Here is an 18022-nt window from a genome sequence, read left to right as displayed (position 1 = left end):
ATCTTTTTAATGCTGAATTTTATGGTATTACATTGAATATAAATTTATTATACTTTATTTGGACATATAGATTGTTCTCAGTTTTAATTTGTTGTGGATAATGCCATGATGAACATCTTTGAGATTCAGTTTTATGGCTTTTCCCATAATTTCCTTATGTTAAATTTCCAGAAGGGAGTTGAGTCAAGGTATATAGATTTTAAATTTTGGTATGCATTACCAAACTTTCCTCCAAAAAGATTAAACCAGTTTCTGTCTCCCCAGAAGTTGGGTGGTCATTTCTCCACATGGTTGCCAATATTGGGAGTTAACAGATTTTTTTAAAAAAAATCTTTGCCCATCTGCTGGATGAAACGATACCTCATTTTTATTTGCATTTATTTGATTAGTAATGCCACATTTCTTTATGTATGTATATATTTACCATTTGTCATCTGTGATATGCCTATTTTTTGCCCTTTTTGTATCTTCCCCCGCCCCAAGGAAAGTACAGGAAAATACAGAGGAAAGAATGATAAAACAAACATTCAAATCCCTGCTACCAAGAATGAACAGATGTTTATATTTGGTCATATTTGAGTCTTTGTTTTCATTTTAGGGAATTAAGTATTATAGATGCAGCTAAAGTTTTCAAATGCTTCCCAACCTTCTCTTCCAACTCGGTTGGCCTTTCTTCCATCTATTTATGGGCACTTGCACATTTATATTGCTACAAGTAACAGTATATTGTACCTTAAAATCATCATGGAGTGTATCATACCGGGTGCATAAGTTTTTTCAATTGAACAGTAAGTCACATGCCATAAAATTCACCACTTTAAAGTGTAAAATTCAGTGGTTTTTAGTATATTCACAAGGTTGTGTAACAGTTGCCATTTTTTAATTCGGGAACATTTTCATGCGTGAATAATTTTGCTTCTTGCTTTTCCCCCTGCTCAATATGCTTTCGAACCTTTCCACATTTCATCTATAGAGAACGAATGCATTCCCTTTACTTTCTTCTGCTCAGTATTTAATCGTAGGACTGTGTCCTGTGCTTGCTTTTCTGTTCCCCCATGAAGGAATATATAGATCACTTTCCGTTCTGTGCAGTGGACATCTTTGTATGTTACCTTGTACAAATGAACACGATTTTGGAAATATGCCTAGAATTTGAATTGTGGGTACGTTTTTGTTTGTACTAGACATTGTCAGTTTGTTCTACAAAGTAGTTGTGTCAGGAGGTGAGTACCATTTTCTCTACATCTTTGCCAACACTGGGTGCTTTAAGATTTCATGTTTTTGATGTTTAGTTGAAATATGTTATCTTTTTGTTTTCATTTGCATTTCTTTGATTACTAGTGGGGTTAAGCATTCTCTGCATATTTATTGACCATTTGAATTTCCTCTTTATTGGCTTTTTAAAAAAAAATCCCTTGTCTTTAAAAAAAAGAAAAAGGATTGGAATTTTTTTTCTTATTTGTGGGATGTTAATCCTTTGTTATTTGAAATTTGAAAATATCTTGTCCCATTTTTTGTTTCTTTTTCTTGTATCCTAATGTATGATATCTTTTTCTTGTACACAAGTTTTCAATTTTGTCAAATTGGTGTATTTTATTTTGTTTTGTTTTCCTGTCTGGTTTTGGGGTTTTGTTTAAGAATATAATTTGTGGGCATGGTAATGTGCTTAAGCAACAAACTTTATATGTGCAGGATACAGTGAAAGGATGGGGGGATGTAAATAAGAGAAAGAGGAGGTCCCTGCCTTCAATGTGCTTGTGTCTTTGCGAGCTGGAAAAGACACTTCAGATTCTTCATCTTTGTTTACCCTCTCATTTGTCTTTTAATCAGAAGTCTAGAAATGTGAAGTGATCTTGCATGTAGACACAATGAGTCACAAGTGTGCCGGTGCAAAGATAACTAGTAATAAATGGTGGTAAATGTTTACTTTTAAAACGTTGAGTAGTTATTCACTTATATTAGCAGACAAATGTTCAGCAATAATTGCTTTTGTAGACATGATCTAGGATTTAATTAATTGGTGACCATGGTAGATGCTATTTAAAGGGGAAAAGTTCTATAGCTACTTTCAGGCAAAATCAAATTTATTTTATGGATTAATGTAAGGTTTTCCTTTGAGATTAAATCATTAGGAAAAATTGTTACTGAATGCCATGTGCCCCCTAATATTCTGCCCCTCCCCCATGGTAGGGTTGCAGTTCCATGAAGGATGCAGAACATTGTTTTAAGAAATAATGTTGCATGACGTAATCCTTTTAAGTGTGGCAAGTTTGTAGTGATTGAGGCCTGAAGAAGGCTATTATCATTGAATTCTAAATAGATAAGATTAGCCTTTGGGTGTGACTTAGTTGGTATGTAGTAGTTAAGAATTAACTTTTTGAATAACATCAGTGCACCATCATTTTTTTTCTTTTTTTTTTTTGGTGAGGGAGATTGGCCCTGAGCTAACATCTGTAGCCAATCTTCCTTTTTTGGCTCGAGGAAGATTGTCCCTGAGCTAACATCTGTGCCAGTCTTCCTCTATTTTGTATATGGATCGCCACCACACCATGGCTTGATGGGTGATGTAGGCCTGCACCCAGGATCCAAACCCGTATACCTAGGCCACCGAAGCAGAGCGTGCCTAAGTTAACCACTATGCCACCAGGCTGGCCCCACCATCATTTTTTATTAAAGAAAATTATGGCTTATCTTGAACTTAATTTTGAAGTGCGTTTATTTAAAATAATATTCATAAGTGATTAATAAAGATGGTCAGCTGAATTTAATTAGAGTTATTACCCATGTTAGAAGCTTGATATTCTTAGAGCCAAATAAATTTCAAAATATTTGATTTCGCCAAAGGTAGACTTTTTATTCATTCATTTCCAGCAGAAATCATTAGTTTGTTATTTTCCCATCAATACCAGGCCAAATGCTGTGTGTATATATTGATTTTAAAAAACAAAATGTACGTTAACAATTTCCTAAAATATTGATAACAATAGCAGTGGCCTAGGGAGTAGGGAGATTTACTTGCCTCTTAATGCTTCTAGATGGAAACGTAGTCTGCATGATGCCTTTAATTTTTGCAGCTAGGTTTTCTGTCCTGCTTCCTTCCCCTCCCTGCCAGGGTGGTGTTGGGGGAGATTAGCATCAGGTTCTTTATTATGATGAACATTTATACCATTTTGAGTGTTTAAAAACAAGGTTCGTTGTAGACTTCATGTCATCCATACCTTTTACCCAAAATACTTCATTAAGTATGAGTTGCTGAATAATGAAAGCTTTCTTTGTGTTGAAGAAATATTCTTCTTTTTTACAAAATTTTTTCCTCCATTTGATTTCTTTCCCTGTTCCTGTATTATAAGCAGCTGTTTCGTAGTGACTTAGTGAAAAATAGAGAGTTTAGGCTGTTGGGATTTGGTTGCTTTTAAAATGTTGACATAGCTCCAGATTGTCTCATCAGAGATACTCGTTGTATGACTTTTCCTACCTGTGCACAGAAATGGTAACGAGTGGTGGGAAGCAACTTTCCTCATCATCTGGACCACCTAGCATGTGTTACATACTTCAGTAAGTTCGGCACTCACCTCTCTTTGTATATATGTGTCTTGCTCCTCCTGTGTTGCGTTCGGGTTACACATCAGATGAGATGGGACCTATATTATCATTGTGGATAGTACTCATACCTTTGATCAGTGTATTCTAGACATTGGAAGTTTTTGGCAACAGTATAACATAAAGGCAGATTCTGTAAGTGAGAAAAAAGTTTTAGAATTCCGACTTTAGCTTCCACTCCCCTGAGTGGTTAAATTATTACTCCGTGTTCTGAAACTCATTTCTTCTGTACCTCTAATAATTGACTTTGTGTAAACAGAAAGAACCACCACTTGTATTTAACAGGAAACATTGTGTCTGCTGAGAATCACATTTTCTAGAATGTGTTTTCGCTTCTGTTGTAGGCAAGAATGAATTTTTCTCCTTTTCTGTCTTTTCTCCTTTATTTTTTCTTCACCTACTTTGGATACTTTTTTAAAAGCTAGACACAAGTTTGAGAGACTTGGCCAGCTCTATAATTTTTTTACTACTTAATCCATGAAATACAACTAGCCTTTTAGCTTTAAAAATAGGAGTCAGATGTATTCCAGTAACTGGTCAGAGCAGTATTTAGCAATGCAGCAGGAAAGGCCCTGGCCTGCGAGGTAGAAGGGATGTGTTTGGACTGAATGAGCTGTGTGGGCTTTTCCAGCTCTGAAATATTATTTTTCCTGAGTTTTTAAAAAAGGATAAATTCTGAGTGTGTCATTGATCTAGTGCTTTTATATTGATAAAATAACTACCATTTACTAGATATCAAATGTATATTGACTTTCATGCTAGACAATAGATGTGTTGCTGTATTTGATTTCTCACTTTTCATGAGTGTAGCAATTTGGAGAATGATCTTTTTTTTTTTAAAGATTTTATTTTTTCCTTTTTCTCCCCAAAGCCCCCCGGTACATAGTTGTGTATTCTTCGTTGTGGGTTCTTCTAGTTGTGGCATGTGGGACGCTGCCTCAGCGTGGTTTGATGAGCAGTGTCATGTCCGCGCCCAGGATTCGAACCAACGAAACACTGGGCTGCCTGCAGCGGAGCGCGCGAACTTAACCACTCGGCCACGGGGCCAGCCCTGGAGAATGATCTTTTGAAGAAACAAAATGTTGATCTGAACTTCAGTATATCAATATTTTACCTTTTTTAATGGTGAGTGAACAGTGAAATGGTTAAAAGACTTGCTACAATAATAGGGAAATAGAAGATGATAGTTCACCAAATAGGTGATTGGGTTTTGGTTATGGAAAGCTACCTTCTGATTATATTGGTGCCATTTACACCAGCCATTAACTACTATTTGTAAGTTGCAGTGTTCCAAGAACTCAAGACGCCCTGCGTGTTTATTTCTTTTTCCTCAAGTATGGCTCTTGACCAGGTCGTTAGATCATTGGGTTTTTCATGAAAGTTGACTGTCTTTTTTTTTTTTTTGGTGTTTCATATAACATAGGCCAGGGTTTGAAATTTTGTCACTCAATTTGCTTTTCTGAAGTATGTTTCAGATAACTACGTGTGTTTCTATTATCAATAGAAAATTAAGTGGAGACTTGGACTTATATTATCATGTGAACAGATTAGAAGAAAGTATATCAAATCTTTGATCACTCAACATACATACTTGGGTTTTCTATTTAAAAATTCAAATGCTTAATTAAAGTTGTCTTGAAAAGCAAGTACCTTTCCACCCTTTACTTGCAACATGCTGCTTAATTTTTAGGTCAAAGAAAAATAATTCTGGTTAGCATTGCAGCTTGTGAAAGGGAATTGTCGAATGACTAACTAGAGACAAGGATTTAATTTATACAGAAATGCAGACATTTTTAAAGAGAGCAGCAAATAAATGAGAAGTTTCTTATGTTGTAAAGGCCACACAGTAGCTTGTAGTTAATATTGCATGATGTAGTATCATCATCATTGATTTAACAATTGATTTAGTCTGCTTTCTGTATATTAAAATGGCCAGAATTGTTCCTCTTTACTCACATTTGGAGAATTGTGTGACAGATAAAAATATGACAGTGAAAAGATGGGAAGGGAATACTATATAGGAGAATGTTAATAGACATTCTCTCTGGGAGGTGGGGTATCAGGAAATTCTTGTCATCAGTAAAATTTGTTGAATTTTTCAAGCTTTCTTGAATGACATATTACTTATGTGAAAGTAAAACTAGATATTTAGTTGTGCATATGTACTTGTTTACAATAAGCTTTTTCTTTCTTTTTTTTCAAGGGATGTCTTCCCCAAGGAACATTTTTATATTTTGTTGTTTGAAATTTTAACCACCTTGTCATTTTAAGCATTTTCCTTTAATATTATAATGAATATGTACACAAATGTTTCCTAAGTTGATTGTAAGCTTTAAAGAGAAACATGTAAATCGTGTTCTTAACCTTTCTTGAAAATTAATGTTGTGGGGGTTTTAAAATTAATCAGATTAACCTGATTTATAAGTACATGATACTGTAAGATATTCTTTGTAACAGAAAGACAGCCATGTTTAATATTTCGGTTCAGTATACATTTTTGGAGTACTTAGGAATGTTTTGAAAAGTTTTGACCCTTGTTATCTGTGGAGTTTTGCTAAGTATAACTTTGTTAATTAATATGTTTATCTTGATGTGTAGTGTTAGAAATTTTTTCTAGAGCCTACATCTGACTTTAAAAATTGACTACAAATGAAAGGACTCTTATCAGTTTGGATATATGGTGATGGTGCTGGGAAGAAATGGGATGTGTAGTTGGAGATAAAGATCCATTTCCAGTTTGTGAATCTTTGTATATAATTTAGAAGTTAAGCATTAAATTATGAGATATAAAAAGTACCAAAATAACTACCAGCCAAGGCAAAAATAATATGTTTGGGGCAGAAAGAAGAAGTGGTCCTTTTTGGATGGAGAATTGATGTATAATTTCATAAAAATAAACAATATTTTAGTATTAAAATGATTTTAATAATATTTCATCTATAGGCTACAAAAGTAACCAGAGGTTTTAAAAAGTGAAAATTAAAATGTAATTTCATGCTTTTATATACGATGCAGATAGATTGGTATGAATATTCCTTAAACACAGCTAAAAAATGATTTCTACAAAATGAGAGAGTTCATTTTAGTTATTTTAAAAGGTCTCTTTGCAATCTAATATTTATCTGATTGTCTATGATATTATGATCTAAGGGAAAACATTTTTGCCTTTTTAACATTAAAAAAACATTAAACATTATGCATAGCAAATACATAACACACAGGAAAACTATATGTCAAAAAAAAGAGTCTGTTTTCCCTTTGGTATTAGATGCTTTTACAAAATTCATAAATTATAGTTAGATTAACTCCCCCTTAGAATGTAAAATATAAAAATTGATGTTTGTGACCTGAGCATTTCTATATTAGCTGCTTGAATGAAATGGCCAGTTTAAATTCTGTTTGTTAGCATTTGGAATGACATTATTTTCCATGGGCTTAACTTAGTTCTGATAAATTTTTATTTAACTGTTTCTGTTTCTTTTGAGAGAATTCTAAATGGGATTCATACTGGCCTGGATTCCTTTGTTTAGGCTTAAGGTGTGTCTGAGAATGAGGAAAATATCCTCATTGGCACCTTGATTACAGCTCACAATATTTGCTTGTTATTTTTATTATTAAATTGTGTAGATGTTTTAACTGCAACTACAGAAAATAATTGTTCTCAAAACCTGTTCTAACCAAATACTCAAGGGACCGAGCTGAAGACTTGAGAGTTTGAACAGTATGAAGACTTGGTTTGACTATTGCAGATGGTTAGAAATTGCAAATTTGGTACTAAATTAAATAAATATACTCATAGAATTTTATTATAGGACAGAGAGCTGTAGCAGACGAGGGTAATATATAAATGGCCCTTATTTGGAGCAGATAGAGTGCAAGCATATTTTGCAGTGAAAGGGGAACTAAAGGACAAGGTGTTCTCTGCTTGTAGACTTGTAAAGACCTCAGAGTTTTCTTTATGTTATTGTATAAAGACATTATTTTTGCTTTGGCGTGCTTAAAACTAAAGGGCAAATGATCCAAAAGAATAATCTTGAAATTCAATAGCAAGAAAACTACTTGACATTGTGGGCTGGAGGCCAGCAAACGTGTTGCTTTCATTGAATGCGTGGGAAATGGGGCAGGCCTGGAATTTAAAGAGACAGGGTGCAGTACCCTAGAAAAGAAAAGCCCTCCTGTATGATTTGCTTACTTGGAGGAAAAAAAATAGACTTAAAGTTTTCTCTAAAGGATCTTTATTGGATCAACTATTTAAGGCATTGAAAGACCTGAGCGAATTTTTCCTAATTCCACCTCGCATCTCCCCAGCCATCTTCTCTTGTCTGAAATTGGTGCTGAGTAAAATTGTTTATAACAGAGGAGAGGCAGCTTTTCAAATAAAAGTACTTTGTAGCCTGTTCAAATGGAGTATAATGTAATTCTCTCTGAAATTGAGCACTTATTACTTTGTTTATGTAGCTGTTTAAAAAGGGAGGGGTGTGATGAGGAGTCTGGGGTTCTACAGGAACCTCTGCTTTAGAAATCACTGGGGGTTTTTTTTGTTGTTGAAATTACTGTTTTTTCTATGTCTGAGTTTTCCTCCCCCATCCACTCATGAATCCCCCTTCTTCCCCTCCCCCACCTCCCACAATTCCTCGATAAAATAGTATTTAAAAGACTTGAATAACCAGTCCTATGTACCAGCTTCTTGCTCAAGGCAGTAACGTTGTACTATTTTCAATGGGTGGTCTTGAATCTCCATGGGAGATTTTACAGGCAGTGGGCTCCAAGACCCACTAAGTGTATTATATTGAACATAACCAGTTAAATTCCAGAGCCATAGAGAATATACAGAGAGAGTTTTACATTATTGAAGTCCCATCATTAATTACTTCAAACCAATTTATTTAATTTTACTTGAAGAATTGGTAGTTTATCCCTAAGAGTGACACATTAACCCAATATTTGAGGTTTATTTTTTAAAACAAGAAAGCCATTCACCTATATGTCAATTCAGTAATACCTATTTGTGTGTGTGTTTTAATTCATAGGTGTTTTTTTGTTTGTTTTAATTTTTCTCCTTTAGGAAACTAACACCTAAGAGTTGTTTTCAAATGTTAAATAGTGAAAGCTGTACATTTTCCTACTTGAGATAGTGTAAAATGATAGCTTCTGTTACAGTCAGAAAGTATATCAGATATGTTTATAATCAGTATCTCTTACCTGTGGCATGTAGCATAAATGTATGCTACCCTGAAATTTAACCTAAATTGCTTTGGGCCAAGCCTTTGTGGAAGAAAACAGGTTTGGAATTATAAATTAAATACCGGATTAAGATTGTTCTTTAGAAGAAAAATTGTTCTTTAGGCAAACTGACTTGAATAAAGCAATATATTTACTTATACATTGTAAATATTGAAATGGGGAAGGTTGCAGTCATGCCTTTTCCTACATAACTTAGTTTAAAGTTATTTTGGAGTTTCTTTCAAGTATGAACCTGTGGTTATTAACCAGTGTGATAACATAACTTTGTTGGGTCATTGATTTGATTACTTTGTTTCCCTTATTCACATTCTTCAGAAAATTAATTTCTGAAGAGTAATTTTCTGAAGAATGTCAGATTTCTATTCAAATTAAATATCTGTAAGTCCTCATTAGCTAGATGTGTGAAATACCTATTTTTCATAGGCTAAGGAGGGAAGAATTTAGAACTAGTGTCTCAGACGTGTTGGTTATAACTGGATGATGATACATGAATTAGTTAGATGTCTGAAATACCTGTTTTTCTTAGGCTAAGGAGGGAAGAATTTAGGACTAGTCTCAGATGTGTTGGTTATAACTGGATGATGATATATGATGAGAGAGCTTTTTTGTTTTAAACAATGTAAGTAGTTTTAGCTGGAAAATTGTAATCCTTAAGGAATTGAGTTTCTTTTATAAAAATTACTATACAGTTGTTTTAGGTCATATGTAAAATGGTATGAATTCTGCATTTTCTTTACTGATTGAATCAAAGATCTGTGGCTCAGCAGTTCACAGCGATGACTAAATGTTTGCCTTGTCTTTTTTAGCCTAATACTAGTCCTTGAATAGCTAAAAAGTTTTCCAGTAGTTTTTATAAGTGGATTTAAAGAAGTGATAGCCAGCTGAAGTTTATCTTGTGTAGCCAGTATTTAAAAGTTATTAAGGTTGTCTACACACAAAAAAGAAATAGCTCTTATGGATATCCATGTGAATAAAAGTTAAAGGTTGGTAAAAATTAGGCTGTCAAGTAAACTTACTGACGGGGGACTAATTTTGTTTTCATTATCCATTGCCTTGGCTGAAAATGAAATAGAAACGATCTGGTTACTAAAGACCGGCGCTGTATTGGCTCACTTCCTTGAGCTTTTGCTATGATCGTTAAAGGCAAAATTAGACAGCTGCTGTAGATTTCACCAGTGGCCTCACAAAAGAAATTGTTTAACCCTATTTGTTTCATACACTATCATTTCTACTTTGCAGATATGCGTGCTGTGTTCCATATGAATCTCTATGATTTGAACTTCTGATTTATGGGAAGGGAGTATAGCAAAAAATGAGTAATTTTAGCACTCTACTACAATACAGTTTCATGTCTTGGAATATGACAAATCTCAACATTTTTGCTTATATTTAGACAGATTTAAAAACTTGAGCTTAGACTTTTCAAAGTTAGACTTCGCTTTTTGTATCTAAAGACCTTTAAGGAATTGTGAAAATTGTGAAACTTGGGTTTAATTTATAATCCATGATAATTAGATATTTAAATGGCCTTTTTGGGGCTTGAAGTTTAGAGGAAATACTGAGCCATTGATTTAAAAATCTCATTTGGGGTGAATACAGAGTTAGGACACTGCCATCTTCTCCTGAAATTGATGTCACAATGTTAAAAATCCCAATGAGATTGGGTTCCTTTTGTATAATGTGTTTGCATTATTGCTATAGGTTTAAAGGACAGGGAAATACTTCATTGTTAAGGCTGAAGAGGGCAAAATTTTGAAACCCACTGCTCTGTGATTAAATCAGTGTGTTTGCCCTGAGGCTTCAGCCGTTCAATCTGAATTCATAGTCTAAAATTTTGGATTCCTTCTCGGTTTGAAAATAATACTTCTGAAAAATTTTAAGACTGCCTTTGCCTACTACTCACATGAAAACTATTGAGACAAATTATCAGGGTTAAGATTTTCATGCAATCAAGGCTGAAGATACATTTCAGGGTTTTAAAGGGAAAGTTCACAGCCATTTTACATAAAATTTTACTGGGCTTTTCATTAATCTAAAATAACTGGTCTATAAGTACTTTATCAGTGAAAACTGCTCAGCATGTAAAACGAGGAGAAGAGCACAAAGGCTTTCTGCAAATTAAGGGCACAATGGGCACTAACGGACTTTCCAGCCATCTCCAGCTGTGAGATTATTATAGTTTTTGCAAACCCTTTTCTCTCAAAACTAAATCAAGAATAGTAGAGTCCTGATAAAAAGAAGTGTAGAAAAGCCTAACTAATCCTTAGATGAGTTACTTCAAACGTGCCAAAATAGAATAAAATCAGTTAATAGCGTGGATTAAAGGTTACTTTTAATGCATTTTTATCACTCGTGTTGAGAGTTTTGTTGTGTGTAATGCATTAGGCCTTGGTGAAAAAAAAAAATCCAGAGAGAAAATATAATTAAATTTAAGAGATTACATAATCACGTTGTTATGAGGAAATTTACTACCAATGTTAGGCGCCACATTTGACCTAAGAGATAAAAGGCGTGTACTGGAGATCAGAGCTGTAAACAGGTGGCTCCAATTTTGAGTGGTAAGTTTTCGGGTTCTAATGAGAGGGCTCATCTGTGTCCTTCTGAGAGTTGATTTGTTATATAGATTTTAAAAAACAATGTGGCTCTCTGTCTTTGGATAAATAGGTACAAGTGGTTCCTTGGATAATATCATAGAGTGTTAAAATCAGATCTGGATTAATATTTTAAAAGTGCTTGATTCTTACAAGTGGTAAAGAGAAGGGGAGAAGGAGAAATAAGAGGCAGGTTTTGGGTGCAAAGGTAATCTTTACTTTTGATGCATATATCGGAAATTATCTTCTTTTGTATACAGAGGGAGACTATATCATCTGTACTTTTAATTCAGAATCTTGTGTTTGCCAGCTACGTCATTTGTGAAACACTTTTTCCATTTAACTGGCATATTTTGATAGAGCTGTCAAAAGTATTGGGTTAAGGAAAAACTGATTTGGCATGCTGCCATTGGTAGGAAGAATTTTTTAAAAAGTAAAGCCTTTCTCTTTTTAGGTGCGGATAGATAGATATAGGTATGGGGGTGTGTGTGTGTGTACATATGTGTGTGTGTCAGTTTCAACCTTAATAAAATTTTGTTATATGAACCTGGGGAGGGGGGCATTTTATAAGCATGTCACAGTTGCCACTCCTCTTAGATGCCAAACTGGAAGTTTCTCTAATGGGACTTAGCATTTATTTCCTTGTAATAGATGTATTGCTTTTGCTGCGACTGAATAGGAAACAGCCTGATTGGTACTCCGATCACAACGTGTGTGCTGTATGTATGTGTTATATACGTATATGTGGTAGGCGTTTCTGTGTATATGCCATCCCACATATGAAGCAGTGATTTTTCATAAGCCGTGTGAGAATAAAGTCCTATTAATTTATAGTCAAAACATACAATTTCCTCTATTTGATATTCTGACTAAATTTAACCTTATACAAAGCTTCCAGCTTGAATAAGTTTTACAACATTGAATAAATACTGCGTTGTATAGTTATTTATGTGCTCAAGAAGCTGAACTTTCGTTCCATCCCAGTAAGTTCCCATGGAATAAGTTATTCTGGTAAATCAGAAGATTTCTCTGAAAACAAAGTAGTTCTTAATTTTGGAGGCTTGAAAATGGGGGAAAATAGCCGTGTGCATGAGGGGGAAGAAATTCTAGTTGACCCACATTGCTAAAAAACAGTTCAAAGTACTTGGACAATTTAAATTCTCCTGGGGGGAAAGAAATGCTACCACAGTGCTGCCGAATTGTTTTACTTCTGTAGTTATGTCTTTGTGTGTTTATAGGAGTGGGAACATTTTATCTTCTGTGTTTCTGTTGAGGTTGTTTTTCAGCAGTGCCCCAAGAAAAGTCCTAGAGGCTAGCTTTGAAGCCCTGTGGACAAGCTGGATATCAAAGAGCCAGAGGAATTCGGCAGTAATTGTTTTATGGCTGGCCAGAAATCAGACTTATTTGTATAGGTAGCACACAAAATAGCTGTGATTTGACAATTTGGTGCTATTTATACCTACCATAAAAAGAGAAAAGAAAAAGTTAAAGGGGTATTTTGGAAACAGGAACTAAGCTGTAAATGCAAATTGCTTCGCCATTTTCTCAAAGGAACAAAAAAGGAAAGGTTTAGGAAGTTTTTATTGAAGCCACGTTATTGAGGATCTGTCTGCTCTCGGGACTTATAATATTGTGCTCACACTGAAACTACACTCCTTTCTGTTTGCAGATTTTTTCCTATTCCCATCTGATTGAAACTATTTTTATGGAGCATAAGAAGCTCTCTGGGAGGACGGACAGTGAAAATCACAGTTTCCAACTCTATCTTAATAGACCTTTAAAATTTCATCTTACTGTTATTATTCCGCTTGCGATAAGAACCATCTGCTGTTGCTAGAGCGAATTTTTTTCTTTCCAAATAAAAGTTACGTTTTCAACAAGCAACTCACAGATTGTTTACTGTGGTGGTGGGTGAGGATTTGCCAGGTAAATTTTCCTGGCTCTTAGCAAACATGCGGAAGAAAATTTTCACAACTGTTCTTGATCTGTCGGCTAGAGACGTCTTCCTGACTGCCAGGTGCCTAAATTGTGATTCTCACCTGGACTGTTCCAAGCTCAAGGTAGGCTGTGTATTGTGGTGTGTCTGTATTCAGTGAGCAGCCCAAAGTGAAGTTTGACTCTTTCCAGAACGTCATTCAGACATTCTGAGGTTGTCAAATACTTCATTGTTTTACCTTGAAACCCCTAGCCCCAGAACAGTCTGAGTCTGGGGGCAGCACTGCAGAGAAAAAGCAAACACATCTATGGTTGACTACATTTTTTTTTTTTTTTTTTTAAAAGAAACACTAGACATGCTTTAGGAACCCCTGGGGCTTTGTCACAATTTAAAACTACTTTACCATTAAAGGCATTTCAGTGTTGTCGAATTGGGACTGTATTAATTTGCTTTGGTTTTAATTTTTTTTTCTTTTGGTTGGATTCTGACCCTCTAATAAGAAGTCGAGTGGTCTTTGTCAAGTGTACCTTAATTTGGTGGGGGAGGGGACGCTATAGTTTGGATGAAGAGAGTTCACTGAGGGTAAGAGAAAAGAAGTGGAAACTGGTGGAGATAAATCTGGTGTTGAGACAGTTTTGTCTTCTTCTTTCGAACGAAGAGTTAGAGTTTAATAAAGTGGGTGAAGGGTCAGAAGCATCTGAATAAAGATTTAAAATGGGAATCTTTTAAAAGCCTGAAACCTAATTGGATTTCAAGACAGATTCCCCTTAGGGAAATATGTGAAACCAATCCATAGAGAAGAAACTTCTGGATTACTGTTACTCCTCATGAGTATGAAAACTCAGATGATGACAGATCAGGACATAGGTAGTTACGGACCATCTTTGGGGTTGAGAATGCACCGTGGGGTTAGGGCTGGCTCATGAAGGGTTGTATTTCTAAATCTATGATCATTTATTCAACCAACATTGAGTACCTACTGTATGCCAGGAACTGCTCTAAACATTGAAGGTAGTGACAGGAACAAAAGTGGCTCTTGTCTTCTAGGAGTGCCTAGTCTGGCATCAGGCATGTCAAAAGAAAAATCACAGTGCAGCTAGATAAGTGCTTTTATGAAGCTATGAAAAGCGAAGCTGTGGAAACAAAGTTCTGAGAGAGTAGTTCTGCCCAGATATCAGAATTTGAGCTAAGTTTTGTAAAAAATTGCAAGTGAAAAGTCTAATAAAAAAGAATTGTGCCAGGGCTGGCCCCGTGGCATAGTAGTTAAGTACATGTGCTCTGCTTCAGCTGCCTGGGGTTCGCCAGTTCGGATCCTGGGCACAGAGCTACATACCGCTCATCAAGCCATGCTGTGGCGGCATCCCACATAGAAGAACTAGAAGGACTTACAACTAGGATATACAACTATGTGCTGGGGCTTTGGGGAGGAAAAATAAAAGAGGAAGATTGGCAACAGATGTTAGCTCAGGGCCAGTCTTCCTCACCAAAAAGCATACCTTTAAGAAGAAAAATTGTGTGGTTTAAAAAAAATTATCCTTAATCTCTCAAGGATGTGGTTTTTTTTTTTTTTAATCTCTTTGATGTCTCCCTTCATAAGGCTGTGTGGTGTTTTTAGAGCTTCTAAACCTTCTGGATTAGCATCATAGAAAATAGGGTTATATAGCTGAAGAGGGGTAAGACAGCAATTTATAGTTACTAAAGGTTTAATTCTGTACTCTGTTATTCGCATTTTAAAGATGTGGATCCAAGAGCCAAGATTAAGTAACTTGCTCAGTGTCCATATGGCTTGAGTGCAGTGACCATATGTCCTGTTTGCTGGGGATGGTCCCAGTTTATGCCCGTTGTCCTGTGTCACTCTCAGAACTGGTGCTTTTTGGATGATAAATTATATGATCACTCTTATTTTGAGTGGTATAACTAAGATTTAGACTTGGGCTTTTTTGACTCCAAGTCATAAGCTCACCACTGATTTACCCTGTTTATACGGTGCCTCTAGGTCGTGTCTCTGTTTCCAGGTTGGTCTAGTGAGAAGGCTTCTGAGGCATGTGTCTGGCTCAGTACAGTCCTTAGTATTTGATTGATGGTGGAGAGAAACATGGTGGCATTCATGCTATTTCTTTCTTTCTTTTTGACATCTTGTTGCTGAAATGTTTTAGAATGTAATTTAATTTTCCTTCAGAAATGCCAAGGGTGTTTGGGGAACTTCGTCTGAGGATCGTACTTGTAAATATCAGTCATCGTTGCATGGTACTAATCAAGAAAATTCTGGTGATTTGTCTTTTGGACAAGTGGAAATTTGGTGCATCTCTTGATTACTGAACATGTGGCTTTTCCCTTTAACTTTTGTTGCCCTTTTCCCACCTAATCAGAAGCCTAGAGAGCAGCAGAATAGAGTTTGAGGAAAGTGACTCCCATTTGGGAAAGAAAATTGGAAACTTATGTTCTGATTTGCTCAGATTAGTTACCTTTTCCACCAGGTTTGCTGGACAAATACTGAGTGCCTTACCTTTCTTTGGTCCCGTTTAAATGGCTCAACACTTTAGAAAGGTGAAGTTTTAGAGGTATACTATCTATCAGGTAGGTTAGCTAAAAGTTAAATAAAACGGATTTAGTTTACTAATAATCAGTTCTGGTCATTAAAGAACTTTGTTTTGTTCTGTGTCATTTCTCTTATATGCTGTGTCACTTTCTATCAGAAGACAGTTTGGTCTGAGCATTGCTTTGCTGAGGCTGCTGTCTTCTTCACTTAAAGAAGGACTAATGCCAGCTATCTGTTAGCTTTTGAATCAGCTAGAGGGGCAGAAGCAAAACTAAAGCCGTTTGTAAGAACTTCTGGGTTAGGTGATGTTGGAATGGGCTGGACTAATGTTGCTCATCCTTCTCGCTCAAATTTACACACCTGTTGGGCAGTATGACTTCTCTGCCCTTGCACAGCTCAGAGACTTGTATGGTAGGGGGAAAGGGAGATGGACTTGTAAGCAGATATATTCAGCACAACTTAATTAAGAATTATAGTTGATATAAGAATGGAGTTTTGTGGAGCATAAAGAGGCAACTTGAGATTGAAGATGAGCACAGTTATGTTTCCACTTATTGTAGCAGATATTTGAACCTTTCATACTTTCTACCATTTTTGGTTTATACAACATTTTATGTTGTTTTGCTTTTTTTCCCCCCAGAGACTGTTTATGACCCAGCTTGAACAATGCAATGAAATTCTTCTTTAGTTCAAGCTGTTGTGCAGCCAAAAATAGATCGGGGCTGAGATTGGACTTTGTGGCGCAAACTGTGGTTTGTAGGTTGTGACTATTATTGTTCCAACAAATAACTGTAATTTAAAAATTATTTAGAAGTAAAGCACATGTTGCTGAGAAAAAAGGGGATCTGGTTGATTTTTAAATGGTTCTTTAGAACAATAACCGATGTCTAAGTTAAAGGACTGTTTGGAATGAAATTGTTTTAGTTAAAAAATATTAGTCAGCTTCTATGGAATAGTAGGATTAGACTGAAGTCCTGCAGGAACCTTACCTGTCATAACCTCCTCCCACCCCCCGTCCCTGGCTCTCCATTTCTCTCTTTCTCTTCTCTGGAAATTCAAAAGCATGAAGTAGGTTTCAGAGAAAGAAACCCCAAAGATAATAATTACAAGACACTGAAACTCTCCTGCCACATTGGTCAAGTGCAGTGCAATAGCATTGCTCTCAGCAATACATGTGTTCAGAAGAAGTATGGAAGAGTCTAGTAATAATAAACATTGAAAGAGTAGGGAGGGCTGAACCTCGTTTGCATGGTTCAAAAGTAAATGGCTTTCTGAGGCTCTTAATTAAAGAGTGTATGAAGGCAAATATGTTGCAAAAGAAAGCTTATTTGAACTTTTTTTTTTTTTTTGAGGAAGATTAGCCCTGAGCTAACTGCTGCCAACCCTCTTTTTGCTGAGGAAGACTGGCCCTGAGCTAACATCCATGCTCATCTTCCTCTACTTTATACCTGGGATGCCTACCACAGCATGGCCTGCCAAGCGGTGCCATGTCCGCACCCAGGATCCAAACTGGCAAACCCTGGGTGCTGAAGCAGAACGTGTGCACTTAACCGCTGCGCCACCCGGCGGGCCCCTTATTTGAACTGTTTATGTGATATTTATACAGATCACTTGAGGGACAAGTAGGATCTATTTCTGCTCTAAGATTGCTAGAATTTTTTTTTTTTAAATCACTGTATCACTCAACTTCTGCACGTGAGAGGTGTTGAATAAACATTTTATGAGTAAGATACCTTTGTAAAGCACTTAATATATAAAAGTACTTTGGTAGTAATAGCTGATATTTAACACCGAATATGTGCCAGGCTGAGTACTGAGTACTCTGTAAAAATTACCTAGTTACTTTGATGATCATCCTATGAATTGGAGCACTACCGATACTACCTCCATAAGGTAGTTCATCAAATGAGTTCATCAAGGCTGCAGGATATAAGATCAATATACGAAAAGCAATAGTATTTCTATACAGTTGCACTGAACAATCTGAGAATGAAATTTAAGAAAACAGTTCCATTTACAATAGCAGGTTCAAAGGAGTCACTATCAGAATCCTAACTGGGGTCTTCCTAGAAATTGACAAGCTGATTTAAAATTCATGTGGAATTGCAAGAG

The 18022-nt window shown here is 35.8% G+C and overlaps 1 protein-coding gene across 3 annotated transcripts in view; it reads left to right on the top strand.

Annotated features, from left to right (window-relative positions):
• The window catches only part of MLLT3 (MLLT3 super elongation complex subunit), a 251680-nt gene that overhangs the window by 8518 nt on the left and 225140 nt on the right, over positions 1-18022 (top strand). The window lies entirely within an intron of this gene.

This window comes from Equus asinus, chromosome 23 (assembly GCF_041296235.1).
Source record: "Equus asinus isolate D_3611 breed Donkey chromosome 23, EquAss-T2T_v2, whole genome shotgun sequence".
Lineage (NCBI taxonomy): Eukaryota > Metazoa > Chordata > Mammalia > Perissodactyla > Equidae > Equus > Equus asinus.
The sequence above is the reverse complement of the archived record's forward strand: the minus strand, read 5'-3'. Positions and strand labels throughout refer to the sequence as shown.